Here is a 6,259-nt window from a genome sequence, read left to right on the forward strand (position 1 = left end):
TTTCCGGGAGTTAGAAAACATTAATTTCTTCTACGCGAATGGGCGAGACACAATTTGGCACTTGCCTTGTTTCATTTTAGTTCTTCTATTTTTCCCTAAAAAGTAAATAAATAGATACAGGGAGGCACCCGGTGCGCCTCCCCCCCCCCCTCCCCTACGTTGATACGAAAGGTTATTATGACAATATTATGCAAATGCGTATTACAGTAACGTATATAAATATTATCAATAGTGAATTGTGAAACTGTGGAGCTCCAAGATGGCCTAGCATATGAATGTGAATGAGCTTAATTCATGAATATGTATGGTTATGCATTTATGTAAATATCATATGAATTATGTTTGGGCTGTGCATGGAGCTGTGGAGAGTGACTCTCTTGCAACATGGCTAGTGAGGAGTGTTTGTTGTGGAGTCGTGTATGTTTGCAAGTAAGGTTGATGCGAATATAATTATGCAAATGCGTATGACCGTTATATACGAAGAAATAAGCATTATCAATTGTGAATTGTGGAGCAGTGGAGCTCTAAGATGACCTCGCACATGAATATTTATGAGCTTAATTCCTGAATATGTTTTATAAATATTAAAATGTTATGATGTAAATACGAATTATGTTTGAGCTGTGGAGTTAAGGAGAGTGACTCTTTTGCAACCGATTGTATGGCTTGTGTGGAGTGTATGTTGTGGAGTCGTATGATTTTGCACGATGATAATATGGAATGTATTTATACACGGTGTATATGCAAATGTTATTGTATGGCCTGGAGATGATTAACGTGTGAATGGGAGTGACAGTAACGTGATATGGGATTAAGCACTTTTGATAGTGAATTGTGGAGCTATAGAGAGTTACACTTTTGTTGTTGTTGTTGTTGTTGTTGTTGTTGTTGTCGTTGAAATGGTTTACATGGCTATATAATTGTGGAGTGTATGATTATGTTCTCATGGAGTCGTATACTTTTACACGATGATACGGATATGATACGAATATTCAAATGTGTATTTATTATAACAGTAACGTATGTAGGATTAAAATATGTATCATCAATAGCAAATTGTGGAGCAGCGGAGCTTCAAGATGACCTATATAGCATATGAATTTGAATGAGTTGAGAAGTATATGAATATGTATATATGCAAATACATATGAATTATGTAAATTTTTAGGCATCATCAGTACGGGAATTGTGGAGCTGTGGAGATCGAGACTCTTGAAGTGAATTAATGGTAATTGTGGAGTTATATTGTAGAGTCGCATGTTTGCACGATAATACATACGGAAATTTGATATCATTACATTAAACACGATGTATGATCATAAAATAATGATCACGGTATATACCCGCCGAGTAGCGGAGTCGTGGAACAGAGGAGTTCCAGAGATGCTGTATGATGTATGAATGTTCATGACTTGACATCGTATGAACTTCAGGGTCTAGACCCTGAAGTTCTATGTGGAGTTTATGGCGTGTATGGAGCTGTGTGCGTTTGCAGTATATCATGGAAATCCTATACGACTTTGCATATGACATAATATCATCACGGTGTGAGTACTTGGCATCAAAAGTGAGAATGAATTAGAACAGTAATATTCCTCTTTTCATCATTTCATCGTTTCATCATTTCATCGTGTAATCATTTTATCGTTTCATCATCTTATCATTTCATCGTGTAATCATTTCGTCGTTTCATCATTTCATTACTTCATCATGTTCATCGTTTCATCGTACTAAATTGTTAAAGAGATTTAAGTCAATTTTCTCACACAATGTTGGAAAAGCAAACATGTAGACACAAACCCATTTGCATTATTTAGAAGTGCGAAGTAACACATTGTAGTGTTTTGTACGATAATTGCGGAGTCGTATGTTTCGCACGATAATACGGAAATGTGATAATATTATCATTGCAGGCATAATTATGTGTAAATGAGTAAACACGTTGATTGTGAGATAATGATCGAGTGCCCAATGAGCGCAATAGAGTTCCAAGGTGCTGTATAATTATTATGATGCATGAACGAGTGCTCATATAAATACGACTAAGACGTGTGAGTTCTCTGTCGTGGTCAAGGCATTTTACATGAAACCAATGAATCCTATATGCATGGTGTGGAAATCTAACCCTATGTGGCACTTTCGGATGATACGGTCGTAATCGTATACTAAGAACTAATAGCATTGAAAACAGAATACGCGAGAAAAAACAAACAAACAAACAAACAAGGAAGTAAACGATTGGTGTAATCTACGTTTCGATATTTCCCATGCTCATGATACATCTCTTACTTTTTTACAAGGGAAGTCGCACGTAGCTTACCCAGTTTCTAACAACATATCTTGAATATCGTGTAATATATAGTTAAACCTTTTGATGTCCAAAAAGATATTTCATAACATCATTTTACATCGCATATATATATATATAAAACATGTTATTGTTATGTTAGTCGAAATTGATGTCCCTGTCAATGTCAGTGTCCCTGTTTTTGTTTCTGTCATTTTCTATGTTTCTGTCTCTGTCCTTGTCCGAAGCAATAATAATAATAATAATGATAATAATAATGATAATGATAATAATAATAATAATAATAAAAAAAAACAATAATGATAATGATAATAAGAATAAGAATAATAAAACAATAATGACAATGATAATGATAATAATAATAATAATACCTCGATTCTGTATTTCTATATGTTTACTATGATAATATATGGAATGTAATACTCATTATGTTAAGGGCACACTCGTCACAAGTTTTTTTGTACTTCTCATGAGAGATGTGCCCCAACATTTTCGAATTGACCACATGTTACTTGTACTTATATAAAATTATATTCATATTTGCTGGAAATAAATGCCATTGAACTTGAACTTGACCTTCCCTAATTCTCATTCGATTTTTATCAAATTTTTACTGTTGTGCTAATAGAGTTTACTCCTTAATCTTTCCAGACTAACTTTAATCCGGTCGGGAATTCCCCATCAAAATGATATATCAGTAGACCTGTACATAAAAAGAAAAAAAAAATTAGTTGAATACCCTGGTACAATGACACTCATAAAATTAATAATGACATCATAAATCAAAGTACACAATCCGAAATTTCAATGACTAGATTTAAGAGAATCAAATTTCACTTTCGGTGGAAGCATTGTGTCTCCTTATATGATGAACAATAAATCAATTTTCAGGTCCACTTAAAAAGATAACTTCCGTGCACCCCATTCAGAACATGGCATTTTAGTTACGTTAACACTCATGGACTCAATGTATAGGGCAATTCTATTTCAAAGTTGGCTTTTGTAATAGGGCAAAACCACTGCAGATAAATCATAATCGGGGAGAAACCAGTAAAATTTGGGATTTTGAATTTCCACTTGACGAAAGTGTTCATTCAAACAGTATATCCGTTTCATGCACTTTACATACAATGTATCATGAATATTAGATGGAATCGTAATTCGTCATCTAAAAATAACCAATACTGGCCTGCACACAAAACTTCATTTAAATTCCTCTTTTTTCCCCTCCCCCTCTTTTTTTTTTTTGGGGGGGGGGGGGGAGGGGGGGTATGAACACCAACAGAAACTGTTTGCATCCTTCCCATGAAATATTTTATTGTTGTGTATGATGCAATGATGTGACATAATGATTATACTTTGGGAGGATGTATAGGGATCATTGTTTAATATTCTTTATTTTGTTAAAAAACAATGTGACACATGGAAAGTCTTAACAACAACAACAACAACAACAACAACCCATCAACAAAGGTATATACGGGCATGGGGAATTATAACCCCTATTATCATCATGCCCTCTTCGCGTCATTAATCTACTGTGCAGTTACGAGCAATTTCTTCCCATATCATCAGCAGGAAATGATGTCAAAACGTTGTTTATTTATACACAAGGATTTTCGGAGAAATATGAGAACTTGTCGCCCAGAGCAACACACCTTATCGAGGGCATATTTTCTGTTTAACTGAATAGGGAGAGATTTACCTATTATACAGCTGGGTATACTCAGTATTACTTATTATATCTTCGTATTACGCAGGAACGAGCCAACGTCCGGAGGTCAAAAAACTTTTTTGTAGTCAATTGCCCAACTCTCGTTGGCGGCTTTTGTGGTCTAGCGATCAAGGATGTTTGTCAAACATTCTTACACGTCACGCTTTAAAGGCATTACCTACCATTTACAGATGACACAAAAACCCAGCTTTATGAGTGCTTAAAATAGTTTTAAGATGTGAATTAGGGATAGAAACATCCAATTTAAAAATGGTCATTAGTATAACCACTGCTATGTATATACAAAATGTGAACAATATAAATATAGTTATATAAAATTGCCTATAGAATAAACCGTCTGCAGTTGCGGTTTATTCAGAAAGATAGTGATATCTCCTTTTATAATAGGCTCTATTGCCAAATGCTTACATTATAGTTGGATGTTTTGTGATACAATAGTCATCTGACCTACACATATGCATCTAGAATATGATAAGTCGAACATTTATTAAATCCCTACTCCCAATGGTGAACAGTATACCTTCAACCCGTGCTTTTGATGTGAATGGTGATAAAGGGATACTGGGTTGTGCTGACTACTCACTTGATCATTATGGCAGCAAATGCAGACAGACGTATCAAGACAATTCCTCTCGATACCATTATGACGAAAAAAAAAGAAAGGGAAATCATACTGTGTGATCGGTTTTGATTATATATATACCACACCGTTGGGTAAGAGCTATATACTGTACCAATACGCAACTCCACAACCTAGTTGTCTTTTGTGAATATAGTATAGGCTCATAGACGAATATAATAGGATGAAGCAACCCTAAAATTGGATACATAAATAATTATGTCATATAAAATGCAAAAAGAAAAATACAAGACTTCTGAGCTTTCAGAAAAAAAGAAGAAGTGATTTTGGTTACAACGACGATGTGCAGGTGTCGTCGCGTCACGGAAGTTGCGGCTCACAATATAATCTGGTAACTTATACAACCCCTTTAACCCTCAAACTTCATCACATTGCAGTGACAAGATGTGGATTTTTTAAAAATGAAAAAGTGAAAATGAAATTCAATGAAGATGTGTGCGCATAATTATAATGTTAATTGTATATAGACATGAGAGGCTATTATAACTTAATTCATAACATGCGAATACGAAAAAAAGCTACCACGATCACTGTTTCGTGCATGCAACATCATGACTGTGTATATCGAACATTGCAATATCATTATGGGGGTGTTTCATAAAGCTGTTCGTAAAGTTACGAACGACTTACGAGCGACTGGTGATCAGTTCTGATGTGCTATACTTATCAGAATTTCAATAATTCAGCACAAGAAATGATCACCAGTCGCTCGTAAGTTGTTCGTAACTTTACGAACAGCTTTATGAAACAGGGACCTAGACAGATATTCTACGTAAGGTTTTAATCAAACGTCTATACATACAGTCATGTTTGTTTGATTTTGATTTATGTACTTTGTAAAGTCAACACGAATTTGGAGCAGTTTTGCATTTTGTTTTTACGTAAATAATGTCGATCACAATTTGTTATGTTGGTCCTGTTATGAGAGGATTAATGAGAGCCTTTCAGGGGCGCCTGTATTTTACGCGCCTCAGCGTGTTCTGACGAGTTTCCATGGTTCTTCGACGAATTTTCATAATATTATTATTGCTCATGAGCAGTTGTCTTTTCCGAGAACGTGACTATTCTACACGGATCCAGGTGGAGCGCGACGGGTGCGTGTACCCCCCCCCCCCTTTTCTTTTTTGTTAAAACAAAATAAATAAATAAAAAATGCGGGGGGCCCTTGCGGCCCCTTAATTTTTTTAAGGCGCCCCTTCTTTGCAGAATTCCTGGATCTGCCTCTGTATACATCATCTTTCTTTGTCCGTAAGAAGCTAAATAAGTTATACAGTGCTTTTAAACGGCCGAGGAGTTACGAACTGAAGAACACTTTAGAACGATGAGGTCTTCTATCAGGATAATTTGATAGTTTTTGACACATTTTCAAAACAGGAAGGAAAATCTCACGTGAAAACCCCCAATTGAATGGTGCAAACTTTATCAGGAGACAAAAGTGAGTACAGTAGGGGTGTGCTAGATTTCAGCGGAAAAATACCATCGCCCTTAGAGCACAATGTCATAACACACCAGGTTAAACAAGTTGGTCTGAACGAATAACTATTATCTGTAAAGTTCATTCCGTGAAGCTTATCAA

Source organism: Diadema antillarum, unplaced genomic scaffold (genome assembly GCF_040938485.1).
Source record: "Diadema antillarum isolate AM-2024a unplaced genomic scaffold, OU_Dant_1.0 scf00000146, whole genome shotgun sequence".
Classification (NCBI taxonomy): domain Eukaryota; kingdom Metazoa; phylum Echinodermata; class Echinoidea; order Diadematoida; family Diadematidae; genus Diadema; species Diadema antillarum.